Below are 17,917 nucleotides of genomic sequence, written 5' to 3'. Positions count from 1 at the left end.
GTGAATTAAAGACAGAATAGTAAATTTTATAGAAAAATGCAATGCTTTGAATGATGCCCACCATAGATTTACAAAGGGTAGATTAACCAGTACAGCAATAGCTGAATTTATAGTGTGCATAACTATGACACTAGATAATCAAATGGAAGTATGTTTTATGTTTCTTGACCTTTCTAAACACTTTGAATGTGTATGCCACAACATATTATTAGGAAAGCTTAAGTGCTACGGTGTAAGGGGGAACACAATCAACATCATAAAATCATTCATGGAAAATAGATAACTGTGTGTAGGAATAAAGCAAAATCTGAACAATACTATTACAAATGTCTACTCAAATTTTGAATCCATTAAATATGGATCAGTGCAGGGCGCATCACTTTTTATTTTATGTGTAAATGATATGATCAAAATAGTAGGTGGAAATGCTGTCATGTATGCAGATGACACTTCAATTGGTATAAGTAGTGTTTCAACAGACGACTTACAAAAGCAAGCTTCTCTAAATATGTAAAAAATTATTCCAAAAGAAATAATCTTTTTATAAACATAAATAAAACCACATATACGCAAATACCTGCAAACAAAACGCATAAATTGAACGATATTGTCGTCAAGCATAAAGACTTGGATCTAAAAGAGACAGAAATTTATTAATTCCCGGCTGTGACAGTGGATAGGTACTTGACATGCCAGTATGTTTTTAATGAGAAAAATGTTGAGGACAATAAACACACCAACACTACTAACAAGCAATATGAGCTAGTGCATTCACAAATTTCATATGGTTTCCTGGTCTGGGGAAATTCTGCAAAAGTGCACATACAAAGAGTACTAAACCTACAATAGATACCTGTAAGATGCATAGCAAAATTATCTCCTAGACATCCCTGCTGAAATAAATTCATAGAACAAAACATTTTAACAGGAGTGTCGCTATAGATATGTGAAACAATTATATTTGTAAAAAGTAACCATGCTGCATTGTTAAACAGAGATATCCATAACTATAGCACAAGAAATAAAAATGATTATCATATTGAAGGAAATCGACACAGATTAACTGAAAAAGAATCTGCAAAAGCAGGATGCCTTCTCTACAACAGATTGCCAATCTATATAAGGATAACAGACAACATATCTGTTTTTAAAAATAAACTAAAATATCACTTGATTAAAATTTGTCCATACAGCATTAAAGAATACCTTCAAGTAAAAAATTAATGTAATGTTTCATATGTAACTGTGAAAATACGTAAAAAACTTTCAGAAAGCATAAATTGATTATTAATCATTGGTAATTATGTATGTAAATTATGTTTATATATCAATGTTTTTAGATACTTGTATTTTAGAGGCCTTATTTGAAGAAATCAGTCATTTTATTGATATACGCATGTAGTTACAAATTTTTGAAAATTGTAATTTTTCAAACTTCATGTAAACTTGTCAAGCACCATTGTACAGGATGGTCCACAGCCATAAATAAATAGCTAAATACAGGAAAAAAGCAAATGGAGAGCTAAGCAACTAGTTAAAATGCTATTTACATTTGAAACATAGTACCTATAGTTTTATACATATACAATTATGTTAAAGTTTCTTGAGAAGAAATATTGCATATCATGTGATAGTTCTGTTCATGTTTCACAATTACTGGTACAATATGGATACCTACATTGAATCATTTTAATTAGCCCAAAAAGAAATAAAAATCATACCTCAGTTACATACAATACCACCAGTTCATGCAATTAAAATATAATTTACACGCCCTAGGCTAATCTGAAAGGCTTAGTTTTAAAAAAAAAAAAAAAAAAAAAAAAAAAGAACATGGATCATATTCACAACAACTTGCTATGATGTGGAACATGACAATTGTTTGAAAACAATATATATTTACTCTGTGAAAATATTGGTACATGCTGGATTTTGTAGAAATTCCTACTACAAACCTACAAATCTAGTACAACCACATACAGATACTATGTATTTAAAAACATATCTATGAAACTGAAGGAAACATCATCAGAAGAAATCGTGTTATACCAGAAGGTACAGTAGTACTGTCATAAAATATAGAGCTATTTATAGAACTAGGCCTAATGTGTCATCTACTACTTAGGAGCATGTATAATTAAGTGTCAATAATGACAAAAGTGTTGACAGGTAGCCTTGCATGATAAACTCTATAAACACAGGAATATAACATTAACAATTTTTTATACCATGACAAGGAAAATTAATGTTATTAGTTAAATAGTAATAAATCAACTCAAATTTGTTTTACTTCTAGAAAAGCAGGAATCAAATCTTCTATCTACATTCAAGAGTTAGGCATATGAAGAAAGATTTAATATGTTTACCTGCTTTACACACAAAAGCCAGAAGCAGAAACTGTACTAGTACTATATGACCAGCTGTTTCTCCATCTTCTACAGAATCACTTGCCACAGACTTATCGCCAGATGGAGGACCAGGTTGTCCATCTTCGTTTTCATTTTGTTCGTCTGTAACATCCTCTGGATTGCCTGTCGCTTCTCCTTCTGCGTTGCCTGTCGCTTCTCCTTCTGCATCTCCGGTACTCGATGGCGGCTCAGCAGCATCATCATTCTCATCAGGATCATCTGCAGCCTCACTATCTTCAGTATCCATTGCCTCTTCATCGGTGATGTCGAGGTCGTCAAGCAGTTTATACGACTGAATATCGCCAATCTTGTATTGTGAGACTTTAGGTTCGAAATGTCTATTAACACCAGCATCCACTGCAGTGGATAATCTGGAGGAAGTAGTTTTATGCAAAATAGTATTGCTCTTGTACGCAGTGAACGAGGTAGTCCTAAGACGTCGATATTTGCTATCATAAATGCTGTTCTCCATTGTAGGGGCAAGACCACTAGCATCATCCATTACAGTGGAAGATGGAAGCGAAATGAATTTTTTAACTTGACTGTTGGTGGCAGAGTGCTTTCGGGATAGTGAATCCCCATCAAGTGTCTCATCGTCTACTGTAATATAAGGTTTAAATGGCTGTTTAACAGATTTGCTTTCCAACTTCGTTTTCCCGACTGACCTCGATCTTGGACGAGCACCAACCGCTGGTTTCCTTCTACCGCTTTCATGCTTGGTAGTGCCAACGTCTACTAGTACAGGCTGTTTAATCATACTTGCTTTATAACCTGAACAACTTTTTTTTACAAACAACTGGGCAAATCCGACAGGAACACTGTGTAAGCTTCGACTTCTATCAATTATACTGTTTCAAAGCTACTGATCTAAATAAAACAGACAACAGCGAACTCAAAGTAATATTTGTGGCGGAAAAGTAGGCTAAAAACACACCAGAAATTCAGGTGAGATCTGTATACATATGAATATTACTCGTGATTTCGATTTCAATTTCTACATCCCAACTGCATGTTCCTCCTTATGTTGTTTAAATTACGACTAGCTTTATCCAGAGATATGGACTCCACGTGGAGAGTACATATTGTTGCGCAGCAGCTTCTTTCCAACATCGCATAATATTCGCTCTTCATTTACTAAACTGACCAATGACGTCAAAAATCAAAAGATTTTCTTCCGTAAGGAGCTTGTACAGTATAAAAGATGAAACATAACCTGTTTCGTCATGAATGTTGAATCGCTAAAATTTTCTTTCCCTAATACCAAAAATTGCAGGTCCCTGTAAGAACATTTTTACAGCTGTCCTGCCACATGACTAATATATGCCCCTATTACACGATGCACCTAAACCAACTTTTACACTGCAGCGAACACAAGCGAACGTGCAACAGTGAACGAGAATTCTCTCTAGCGTTAACGGTAGAAGCGCGTGCGCAAACGGCTTTTCGCCCCGCGCGTAATGTACGCTGAATTTCGCTTGTCATCCGCTGGTTCTCGATTTTTGTGCGCACCATCAAAGGTAGTTCGTGTCCCTCTCCGCTTTGGCGCTAGCAATACAGAAAGCTTGCGTCTGCTATCTTGTCCACTTTTATTGTCGTTCAGTCGGTGAAATGAGTGCCATGAGGGATGGAGTGGGCTGTAGAAAATGTTATGTATCTGATAGAAGAATATAGATATACACATGGTTCTACAATCGAAGAGATACACCTCGCAAATGCTATGCAGTGAAATTGCACAGCCATTAACAGTAGTAATAAATAAAAGCCTCCGAGCAGGGGAATTTCCAGACTTCCTGAAAGTAGCACGCACAGTGCCTGTTTACAAAAAAAGTCAGTCCACGTGAAGTGTCAAGCTACAGGCCCATATCTATAATACCAGTACTAGTGAAAATGATGGAGTCTGTAATGAAAGAACAACTATTAAGTTACTTTGAAGGAAATAGTATTTTTTATGATGCACTACATGGCTTTCGGAAGGGCAGGTCAACAACAACAGCTGTATTTGACTTAGTTACAAACATAAGTCAGGGTTTAGAAGGCAAAGAGTCTATAGCACTAGTACTCTGTGACCTTAGTAAGGCATTTGACTAAATTCCACATAAGGCCCTGCTCAGAAAGCTAAAAACATATGATATAGGGGAATCTGGCCTGCAAACTCTTGAATCCTACCTGAGAAACAGAAGACAGATTGTCTCCGTGCAAGGAACTGATACAGGTGAGAAGAAGCTACAGCATGATGTGCCACAGGGATCAGTAATATGGCCCCTGCTGTTCCTTATCTTCGTAAATGTTATAGGCTCCAATGGGCACACCTTGCAGTTTGTGGCTGATACAACCTTGTTCTCAAAAAGAGAAAATTTTGTACAGGCAGTCCAACAAGTAGAAGTCTTGTTCAATAAAGCTAAGGCCTGGTTTATCATGAACAAAATGAAAATTAATGAAGAAAAAACTCAGAGGATGATATGCATCCTCAGCAATACTGGAGCACTGGCTAACACAGCAGATGTCAAACTTCTGGGCTTTCTCATTGATTCCAAATTAACCTGGCAACAGCACATCAAGCATGTATGTTCCAAACTTTCGTGGGTCCTGTGCCACTTGAGGAAACTGAAAAGTATAGTACCAGAACAGTGGCTGCTAACTGTGTACTATGCAACGTTCCACAGCCACATCAGTTATGGGCTGCCGTTTTGGGGCCATTCTGCAGACTGCAAGAATGTGCTCTTACTGCAAAAGAAAGCAATGAGGATCATTACTTCGGTCATATAGAAGGTGGCGGAAAGTGTAAACTGCGAGTGTGTTAGCTCTACAAATATAAACGTAAATTGAACGAAAAATGTACGACATACGTAAAAATAAGTGAATACTGCAATGGTAAATGCATTGTGCGTGATATTATAACTCAAGTGTCCGGAAATTCGGTCTAGAAATAGTGAACTACTGGTATGTATATGAAGTCAAATGAAATGGCTCATGAGTGTGATGTGTGCAATGTTCTACCACACGGAAATACAGCTGTTGAAAGTGAAAATATACCATGTAAAAAATGTGTAACAGATATCGAACATTTAAAAGAGTGTATCATAAGTATGCAAGCAGTGATTAACACTTTAAAGAATGATTTAACGAAACTTCGAAGTGAAAATACCGAACTGATAGGTTATCTGAAATCGAGTGCACCAATCAAAACAAAACCGACAGAAACTGTAAATAGTGAGAAAGAAAAGCAGCATCAATGGATCAGAAGCAATAATACTACAGTGAAGGACTCAAGAGCTTGTGTTATGACGTGCCCTTACAAAACCAACAGCGTTAATACAAATAAAAACTGTAAAAAAAGCGATCGACCTGTGCCCCCAAAAAATGATACACAGTGATAACAAGAGACAGAACATATTAATTCTTTCTGACAGCCATGGTCGTCACTGTGCAAAAATTATGATCAGTTCTCAAAATCAAAAACACTACATCTCTTCCGTAATAAAGCCTAACCCACAGTTAAAGGATGTGGTTTCTAACATAGACGGGAAGACGAAAGAATATACGAAAAATGACAGTGTCATAATTATAGGTGGGACTAACGACATCCTAAAGAAATTTTAGGATTTCAAATGTGCCTTAACAGATTCTTTTCATAAGACAATCCACACAAAAGTTATCTTGTGCGTAATTCCGTGCAGATACGATGTACCAGAACTGAACAACAGAATCTATGCTCCAAACGAATTCTAAATGAGGGCTAATGAGGACTACAAAAAATTATGAGCATGTAATGGTAATCGACGTCAACACATTCCTCAGTAGAAGCGATTATGCAAAGTTTGGACTTCACTTGCGAATGGAAGGGAAAGAGAAATTATGTAGACATTTACAACTAGCAGTAGGTGCCAATCTGCAAATATCGGCTCTAACATACATACAATGTGAAGACCTTTCAGCAAATATGACAGTGAAAACACAAGAAGAATCAGCAGCAGAAATGGACTTATCCAACTCAATAGTTATGAAAGGTAAACGAGGTGGCGCAAAAAAGAACTGCACTACACCTTCATCACTCAAAGAAGACACAGCAAAACAAAACTACCATCGACTAAACCAGGCTATGATACCGGCTAAAGCATCTAACCCAAAAAAAGCAGCAGAACCAAGTTCCACACCTGAAGATATTCAAGATACAACAAGAAGAACTGGGCACAGGAAACCAGAAGCAGTAGGCCTTCCTACAGGAGACCCACTAAGAACATCGGCAGATACAATCTCAAAAGTATCACCAAGGACATCTAATTTTACACGTATCAGTGAACACCAACAATCAACTACTACCACCCCAGCAACAGGAGGAAGTTCAGCAATTCCACTGAAAAGAAACGTAAGACGAGCATCTACAATATTTTTTATTCCCAAAAAGCCTCTAGACCAAATTAGGATTATTAGTTCACCTATCAACACCACCTCCAGTAGCAGTCCTTGCAGGAAAAACAGAAACCACCTCAACATCGACCACACAAGTAAAATGACCGGAAAGATGGAGAATTGCCCCTTTTTACCATCAGGACATTTTCTTATGACCAATGAAAAAAACCAACTCATGCTTCTAGATGAGAATGAAGATTTCCCACACAATTTAAATTCAGGGATAAAGGTAAGTGGTCAACCAAGTACAATCAGAACAAACCTAAAATCTCACCAGATCACTTTTCTTCATCAGAATATACAGTCACTTAGTAATAAAGTAAGAGAGCTTGAAATCTTGTTATCAAGTGAACTCAGATATGTTAATATACTGTGCTTAACTGAACACTGACTGAAAGAAAATGAGTTAAAGACAGTGAAAATAATGGATTATGTGTTAGCAGCACAAACTTGTAGAAATCAGTTTACACATGGAGGGAACTGCATATACATAAAGAAAGATATCGAATTCAATAACTTAGACAATGCTGAATCCTTAAACACTGAGAAGGCATAGAAATTCCAGCATTCAAGTCAATTTTAATATGTTTATATAGATATCCAGATACCCACCTAAAGAAATTCGACACTCAGCTAGATACTTTACTAAATAAAGTAGTAACAAATCGAAAAACAGTTCTTATATGTGGAGACCTAAATGTAGACTTTAATAAGCGAAGCAATTCAAAATCTGAGCTGATGAACATACACTCCTGGAAATGGAAAAAAGAACACATTGACACCGGTGTGTCAGACCCACCATACTTGCTCCGGACACTGCGAGAGGGCTGTACAAGCAATGATCACACGCACGGCACAGCGGACACACCAGGAACCGCGGTGTTGGCCGTCGAATGGCGCTAGCTGCGCCGCATTTGTGCACCGCCGCCGTCAGTGTCAGCCAGTTTGCCGTGGCATACGGAGCTCCATCGCAGTCTTTAACACTGGTAGCATGCCGCGACAGCGTGGACGTGAACCGTATGTGCAGTTGACGGACTTTGAGCGAGGGCGTATAGTGGGCATGCGGGAGGCCGGGTGGACGTACCGCCGAATTGCTCAACACGTGGGGCGTGAGGTCTCCACAGTACATCGATGTTGTCGCCAGTGGTCGGCGGAAGGTGCACGTGCCCATCGACCTGGGACCGGACCGCAGCGACGCACGGATGCACGCCAAGACCGTAGGATGCTACGCAGTGCCGTAGGGGACCGCACCGCCACTTCCCAGCAAATTACGGACACTGTTGCTCCTGGGGTATCGGCGAGGACCATTCGCAACCGTCTCCATGTAGCTGGGCTACGGTCCCGCACACCGTTAGGCCGTCTTCCGCTCACGCCCCAACATCGTGCAGCCCGCCTCCAGTGGTGTCGCGACAGGCGTGAATGGAGGGACGAATGGAGACGTGTCGTCTTCAGCGATGAGAGTCGCTTCTGCCTTGGTACCAATGATGGTCGTATGCGTGTTTGGCGCCATGCAGGTGAGCGCCACAATCAGGACTGCATACGACCGAGGCACACAGGGCCAACACCCGGCATCATGGTGTGGGGAGCGATCTCCTACACTGGCCGTACACCACTGGTGATCGTCGAGGGGACACTGAATAGTGCACGGTACATCCAAACCGTCATCGAACCCATCGTTCTAGCCATTCCTAGACCGGCAAGGGAACTTGCTGTCCCAACAGGACAATGCACGTCCGCATGTATCCCGTGCCACCCAACGTGCTCTAGAAGGTGTAAGTCAACTACCCTGGCCAGCAAGATCTCCGGATCTGTCCCCCATTGAGCATGTTTGGGACTGGATGAAGCGTCGTCTCACGCGGTCTGCACGTCCAGCACGAACGCTGGTCCAACTGAGGCGCCAGGTGGAAATGGCATGGCAAGCCGTTCCACAGGACTACATCCAGCATCTCTACGATCGTCTCCATGGGAGAATAGCAGCCTGCATTGCTGCGAAAGGTGGATATACACTGTACTAGTGCCGACATTGTGCATGCTCTGTTGCCTGTGTCTATGTGCCTGTGGTTCTGTCAGTGTGATCATGTGATGTATCAGACCCCAGGAATGTGTCAATAAAGTTTCCCCTTCCTGGGACAATGAATTCACGGTGTTCTTATTTCAATTTCCAGGAGTGTATTAACAGCCAATAATTTGGAGATTACAATACACTCCCCTAGTACTACCATAGACCAAATATTAATTAGCTCCAAAGCAAAATATAAATCAGTTATAATTAAAGCTGGACTGGCAGACCATCATGCACAGGCTATAAGCTTTTGTGTAAGCACTAATCTATCCTATAATTATATGAGGAAGACTACACACATGGGCAGAACTTTCAGTAATACTGCAGTACAAACATTCCAGAACTATCTCCAACAAGAATCATGGGTGATAGTGTATAGTACAGAAAATATTTCTGATAAGTTTCAGACGTTCATGAATATTTTCAAATATTATTTTGATCTTGCTTTTCCACTGAAAGCCAAAACAACCCAAACCACTAAAAGCAACAAGTGGATTACTAGTGGTATAAGGAAATCTTGTGCTAGAAAATGGTACCTTCACTATATTGCAAGAAGCTACAACACAACTCAGGAGTTTGATAGTTACTTTAAAAAATATAAATCTATCTTAAATAAAATAATAAAGGAGGCAAAGAAACGAGACAGTGACAAATACATAGAACATGCTTCAAACAGAACCTAAGCAATCTGGCAAGTTGTAAAGAAAGAAACCCAATCTTACAAAAATAGAGTTAATAATATAGTATTAAAGGCTGGCTTGGAAAACATTAATAACCCACAGAAAGTAGCTAATATGTTTAATAACTATTTTATAAGTGTAACAGAGAAACTACTACAACAGACCTCTAATAGAAAACAGCATACAGAAACAGGGAAAAAAGTCTCAAGCGCATCAATGTTTCTGTACCCAACAAATGTAGAAGAAGTACAGATTACAATAAAAAGTCTCAAAATGAAGCACTCTGCAGGTATAGATGATATTCTGATTTCATTATAAAGCAGTGTGGAGACTTGATTACTGAGCCCTTAACCCATCTATGTAACCTATCTTTTGCTACAGGAACTTTTCCTTCATGTTGAAAATAGCAAAAGTAAAGCCATTATACAAGAAAGGAAACAAAGATTATATTTCCAACTACAGACCACTGGCACTCCTGTCTGTTTTCTCAAAAATATTAGAAAGGATTTTCAATAAGAGGCTTACAGACTTCTTAGAGGATAATGGCAATCTGTCAGAATCACAACATGGATTTAGAGCAAACCGCTCAACCGAATCAGCAGTTCACTCCCTTCTATTAGAGGCACTGATAGCATTAGACAACAAAAAACTTACCATGGGCATATTTTTAGATTTGTCAAAGGCATTTGACACCATAAACCATGACAAATTGCTACACAAGCTAGAAAATCTTGGCATTAGGGGAACAGCCAACAACTGGCTCAGTTCTTATCTTAAGAACAGGGAACATTATGTGGAAATATATAAAGAAAGGGACATTGTCATTAGGGAATATAATGCCAAGCTACTGACTGTTAAATATGGAGTGCCACAAGGATCAGTAATGGGTCCTGTTCTGTTCTTACTCTATGTAAATGACCTAAATATATGCAATGACAGCAGTAAAATATTTCAATTTGCTGATGATACGAGTGTTCTAATTACAGGAAACTCAGAAGAAACTCTTGTAATAAAAATAAAAGAAGCCACTGACAGGCTAACATGTTACTTTGATGACAATGACTTAATAATAAAAACTGTAGCTATGGATATACACGCAGCACAAACAAAAAATCTGACGTCACCCAATCAAGAGCTATATGGACAGACAATTGCCAAAACAGTCTGTACCAAATTTATTGGACTTCATCTACAAGACAACTTGAAATGTAAAGCACATATTGAGCAAATGAACAAAAAATTAAGTACTTCTTGTTTTGTGTTACATACATTAAAATTGTACCAGCTACAACACCCTTCAGTGTGTATATTATGCAGTTGTACACTTTCACCTCTGGTATGGGATTATGTTCTGGTGAAATTTTGGAGATGCGATCAAAACATTCAAAATTAAAAAAAAAGAATTATAAGAATAATGGAAGGGGTAGATAATCGCAAATCATGTAGACCATTGTTTCAAAGAAGGATGATCCTGCCAGTTCCTTGCATACATATACTTGAAAATATAATGTAACTAAAGCAAAACTTACATACAAAAAGATCACTCATCACTCAAAATCACACAATACACAACTATGATACAAGACAAAAATTAGATGTACATGTTCAAAGCGCCAACACAAAGTTATTTCAAAATGGGCTCATCCATCCTAGTATCAAACTATACAATGCCTTACCAGATACCATTAAACACATACAAATCACTGGTCACTTCAAATCTAAACTGAAGTCGTACTTGATTGATCACTGCTTTTACACAGTAAATGAATATCTACAAAACTAAATTTTTCTGTGTTAACCCATTGTAGTCTCATTCAGAAGAACATTTGTATTTTATCTCTCTGTATATAATGTAACAACATTTATTTAAGTATTCATCATTAATTGATACATTAATGTGTGTTATTATGTACAAAGGTATATTATATGTAAAACTGTTAATATTAACATAAAAATCCAAATATCGCTTGCACATTGTGCAGCTGTAGATGAAAATGGATCAATAAGTCAAGCAATCAATCAATCAAAAAAAACAGACCACTGTAAACCTATTTTCACCAGGTTAAGAGTTCTGTCTGTTTACAGCCAGTATATATTGAACTGCTGCTTCCACATAAAGAGAAACCATGATATTTACAGAAAGAGAAATGAAGTTCACAGATACAGCACTCGCAACAAAGGCAGTATCGACATGCCAAGGTGTTGATTAGCAAAGACACAAAACAGCTTCCCAATGGTGGCCCTAAAATTGTTTAATGCTCTACCTGATGAATTCAGTCTTTACCATAGGACCAGTTTAAAACGACTATTTTGTGCAAGCTAAAAGAGCAACCCTTCTGCAGTATTGAAGGATTCTTCTCTAGAAATAGCATAGTGTTTACTTGAGCTGCAGCTCAGTTCCATGACTCCAACAGAAACCATTATATTTAATTTCATTATATACTTGTATCTATTTTATTGTTGTGATATTATTGTAATCTAATTTATAACTTAAATAAATCTTGCAGTATTAAATTACTATCATAGTAGAGTTATATTCATGTATTTTGATAATGTTGTAACTTGACACTGTCTGTCCAGTTGGGGCTGGTGAATGACATTTAATTGGTAGTAGAGGTAATAAAGGCAAATAAACATGATTCGTAGAAAATTGCTGAAGCTGTCAAACAGTCTAATGGGGGACATGACAAAGAACCTGCTTGTGAAAAGGTAGCCTTTTCATTACATGTTTTCAGACGTTCAGAGTGCGTAACTCTTGATCGTGAACACCTAGGATGTTGCTGTATTAAAGCCTGATCAAAGAAGACCAAAACTAGTTGAATAGGTGAAAAAAAATTCTTGGAGCAGCAAATTCTTGTACAGTGGTAGGTGGGAGTGACGTGAACAACAAACTAAGGCTCCTGACATGGGGTGTGAGCGTAGGTGTGGGGATACGTTTAGAGGTAGCTTTTTTATGTTGAATAATTCGAGAAAAGCGGCTTGTAGCGAAATTGTTGCAAAGCATAAAATTAAATTTCCTATAAAAAAAAGCCCTACTTTTTTTTCTCTTGCTCCAATAGTTTCTGTGTTGAAGGGGATAGAAAAATCGAAGATTAATAAAACAGTGTTTCAATAGTATAAAATTAATGTTTACTGATAAACGAAGAGCGATGAGAACCAACATTAAATGTCACCAATGAGCTGGTACTCCATACGGGATGGAGAGTGTTTATATCCACAAAGTGTGTTATACTTCATTGAATACAGACATAAGTTGCTAAGTGGAGCTAAAATTGTACCACAAGGAAAGGATATAGACAGATGTAGTGTTCTTCGAGGAAAGGCAACTTCCCACACAAGTGTTGCTCTCTTTTTTGTTTACAGGCAGATTACACCTCCTCAGCCAGTTCTCTTACGTGAGTACACAAAGTAACTTCACAGAATTTGTGTCTATGTAGTGGATTTATTTTCAAATTATTAAGAGAATACTTATTTGCAGTTGCTGAAGTAACTTTTTGTAAAATACTTTCCCATAAACGATGGTTGACAAGTAATTACCTTGTGTGATGTTGTTAGTGACCTCTGTATTGTTTGAGGGAAAGGGACTGGACTGGTAAATGTGTTCTAGTCATTTGGTAGTGAAAATGAATGACTAAAACTTACTACACTTCTCACACCATTACTTACAGTACTGGTAGACTGCATAAATATCTTCCATTAAAGAATTACCGGAATATGTGGAGAGCACTGCACTGAGTGAAGCCACTTACTGCACACAACTGTAGTATATCTTGTAAAGTCAGTATGAATATGTCTGAAGGAATGGGACTGATGACATTCAAGTTTAGGTGAAAACTTTATAACGCTAAGATCACATAAATACTTCTTTATTTACAACAACTGGTTTTGACAATCATTGCTGTCCTCTTGAGGGAGTTCAAAATTTTTTGTTACAAAACGAATTCATTTAGAGTTGGAACCTCACACCGAATTTTCACGTTATCGGATAAAAAAATAGCAGATTATACAAAGGCTTCTCATAAATAAAACATTAAAATTCAAAAAGCTCCTTGTGCACAAGAGCACGACCATGAATGTATCGCTCACAGATGATTGTTACACCATAAAAATCGCTGTACACGATAAAATGCACGGTAGCACATATGTTTACATTAGCTTGACACAGTCTAATCACTGAAGATCCTCCTTACATGGCATGTAAGGAACATACAACTTTCGAGTTATTCAAGAAAACATAGAAAAGTGACCTTTCAGTGTACCACTGCTCTAGTGCTCACACCCCAGTGGTTCAGGAACTGAAGTGTGTTGTTCATAGTGCTACCTCTGCCACTGCACAGAAATTTACGACTAAACGATTTTTTCCCGTAATTTTCTTTGTTGACTGAACTATTATGCCAACACTACTGCATGACATTAGATCAAATATTACACACACACACACACACACACACACACACACACACACACATATATATATATATATATATATATATATATATATATATATATATATATATATTTGCGCACTTTGACGTCTCAGTGCGATTCCTCACATACTAATATGTCTCTCACGAAATTTCATCCTGCTGATATTTCCGGCAGTAAACAGACATTAAACATTGGCAATCTGGCAACACTGTAATCACCTGTACTGTGACTACTTCCGTGAGGATGTAGGAGTAGAGCTGCACAGTATGCGCAGGAGCTAGTGTTTTGGGTTAGCATTCAGGAAAGCAAGGGTTCAATTCTGGGTCTAGGCATATTTGTCTCATTTGATAAATGTTGTCTGTGGTATGGTATCTGCCGTCTTAATCTTCATAAAGCGATAACAGTGGGTCTTCTATAAAGCATTTGCACTTACTTACTTACTAAGTACAATCGTTTTCATTGGTCAACTATTAGAGAAGCCTTTTGCACATCATGCACATGAATTGTTTCTCACCACTGCATCTACTAGGTTCCAAACCTGTTTTCTTTGTATCCTCCCTCAGTGGTACCATCGAATAGTATCGACTATTATTCTTGCCACATTCACTTCATTACATTTCGTTGGGGCCATATGTCAGCAGTAGGACTAGCAACGTGCTTTGCAAATAATTTCCAGACTTAGTTACCATTTGTATGTATTATCACCATAAGCCACTAATTATGCCTTTCGATGTTGAGTCTGATAAGCCCATACTGTTTAGTATAAGCCACTAATTATGCCTTTCGATGTTGAGTCTGATAAGCCCATACTGTTTAGTATCTCCATGCATTGCTATCATTATTATCGATGGAAATGTGGAAACATCACGTCCATTATCGTTAGGGAAATAGTATAACTCACTTAAACCTTGAAAACCTTCCAATGTAGCAGCAGTAACCGATCTAACAATGTATATATATATATATATATCAGATACTGCTGCTACAATGGCAGGTTATATATGTCCACTCATTTGTAGTGTTTCATTGAGGTATTTGAAGTTTGCCGTTTTGTAAATCGTGCCGTACTGTGTGTTCATAGATGAGAGTTTCTTTTTGCTCATAAACTGTGTTTTTTCGTAAGAGATCTGTAGTCCAGTTTTGGAAGCGATTTCATGTAGTTTTTCAATAGCTCCTTTTGTTTCGCTTATACCTTACGGGACAATCGCCACATCGTCTGCAGAAGCCAGACATTTAATCTGTAAGTTTCCTAAGGTTATCCCCTGTTGCGATATTTCCCATTCTTTTATTACTTTGTCTAACACTAGATTGAAAATGAGAGCAGAGAGGCCATCGCCTTGTCGTCGGACACCTGAGCGAATTTCAAAGGGCTCTGATAGTTCCCCACAGAACTTTACTTTGGAAATTTCCTGCCTTGTAGCAGCAGTAACCGATCTAACAATATATATATGTATATATATTGTTAGATCTACAGTACTACATGAGATACACTGTGACAAATGAACAGGCATAAAATACCAAGGTGAAGCTAAAGACATGAAGCTCACAAGAAGCATGGACAGAGGACCAGAAACAGAAACACAGCGAGCAATAAGGAAAGTTTGGACAGCAAGGAAGGCAGCAAAAGGAATTGGCCATGTAGTTAAGTCTAGCTGCGCTCTTTAAGGGCAAAACACCAATAACAATAATAATATGGTTTAATTACTGTAATAGTTTGTTTATGCAATAAATTTTGAAGCTACATTTAGTTTTTGGTATCACTGTCTGAGACACCATGCATCTAATATCACTCAAACTGTTGTGCCTCTCAAAATTTGTTGAATTATTTTATGCATCACATTTTATAATTTGATGTGTGTCTGAGAACTTAAAAATAACTCAATTCCTATTTTCTTTAAGAATGACCATCAATAATTACATGTAGTATACTCCAACTTATATATACTGAAGCCCAATGGAAATGGTATAGACATGTGTAGTCAAATACAGAGATATGTAAACAGGCAGACAACCTGATGAATCCATGGAGAATGCATGCCACCAGGGGACTGTTCAAGATGGTGAAGGCTCTGTAATGGTGTGGGGTGTCTGCATTTGGAGTGATATGGGACACCTGATACGTTTAGATATGACTCTGACAGGTGACACATATGTAAGCGTCCTGTCTGATGAACTGCATCCATTCATGTCCATTGTGCATTCCAATGGACTTGGGCAATTCCATCAGGAGAATGTGACACACCACACGTCCAGAATTGCTACAGTGTGGCTCCAGGAACACTCTTTTGGGTTTAAACACTTTCACTGTCCATGAAACTCCACAGACATGAGCATTACTGAGAATATTTGGGTGCCTTGCAACGTGCTGTTCAGATGAGATTTCCACCCCCTTGTACTCTTATGGATTTATGTATAGACCTGTAGAATTCTTGGGGTCAGTTCCCTCCAGCACTACTTCAAACATTAGTCGAGTCTATGCCATGCCGTGTTGTGACTCTTCTGCGTGCTCCTGGGGGCACTACACAATATTAGGCAGGTGTACCTGCTTCTTTGGCTCTTCAGTGTAGTATGAGGCATAACATAATTCTACGGATATTGAGAGAAGCCTGACTTTGTTTGAGTGATATTAGATGCATGAGGTCCCAGACAGTGGTACCATAAACTAAATATGTGTTCAAAGTTAATCGCATAAACAAATTGTTGTAGAAATTAAATTATTATAGATAAATAAAGATAATGTATAATATTGTTTAACCTACTGTTGTTCAGTTTTGGGATGAAACAGCACCAGCCTAAGTGTTATAGATCAAGAGTAATGCAGTCTGTAATTATGGGACGAAAATGCTACCTGTTCGTGAACAGCTCGCCTTGGCTGTTTTACACGAGTGACTTTCTGGTCAAAATCGACTTCTCGTAGTGTGTGCACCTTTCATTTCTATGTGTATGTCAGCAGCAAACCATGACACAAATGTTTATGTGATATCAAATGATCTGTGAAATGTGCTGAATGTGGAGTTCTAAATTTCTGAGTATGTTACAAATTGTGCATGTGCAGGAGAGAACCATGGCGGCGTACGCTAATATTGAAAGTTATCCTATTCTTGCCAAGCTTATTCCTTGTATGAATATAATGCTTGTGGTTTTGACTTCTTAATGTTTGTTGTTTCTGTGACCCACTGGAAAGGTCCTGATATTTTCCCTATTAGTGCTCTGCTACAAGAGAGACGTAATATGTGTAAACAAAAAGGTATTTTCATTCCACGAAGAAAAGACTTACACTAAGCTTAAACAAGAAAGTAAATAGATGAACGTGTTTCAATGAAAATTATTTCAACAGTTAAAAAGTCGGAATATTACGGGAGAAAAATAATTATCGATGTTACTTTTCTCTAAACAAGAAAACACTATACGAATGACAAAGTTAAAGTGCACATTTTACTGCTTACTCGAAATTGCTTGATAGTAGTAGTAGTTTATACATGTACTTGAGGAATAAATTTCGACGTTCTGAAATGGCGCTATTTGCTGCGTTCTACATATTGTTTGACAGTAGAAGTAGTAGTAGTAGTAGTAGCAGCAGCAGCAGTAGCAGCAGTAGTAGTATTAGTAGTAGTAGCAATAATAGTTTGCATATTCTCTCAGGCAAATAAATGTAAAAGTTCTAAAATGTTTGGACAACACTTCTTTTGTTCTGTCAGTTCTCTTGACTATAAAGAATTTGCAACACGATCTTTGACAAGAACTTCAATTACGAATTCTACTTTGGTCATGACATAGGAGCAAAATTGGAAACTTGCCTTTAATACTTCCAAGATGTTAATTACACACAGAGTTGTCAAAGAAAAGAACATTGAAAGAATGAGAAATGACCTGAGACTAACAGAGTGATCCAGTATATTAACGAGTGAGAAAGATGTTATTAATGAATG

This window comes from Schistocerca americana, chromosome 3 (assembly GCF_021461395.2).
Source record: "Schistocerca americana isolate TAMUIC-IGC-003095 chromosome 3, iqSchAmer2.1, whole genome shotgun sequence".
Taxonomy (NCBI): domain Eukaryota; kingdom Metazoa; phylum Arthropoda; class Insecta; order Orthoptera; family Acrididae; genus Schistocerca; species Schistocerca americana.
This window is presented reverse-complemented; position numbering follows the sequence as displayed.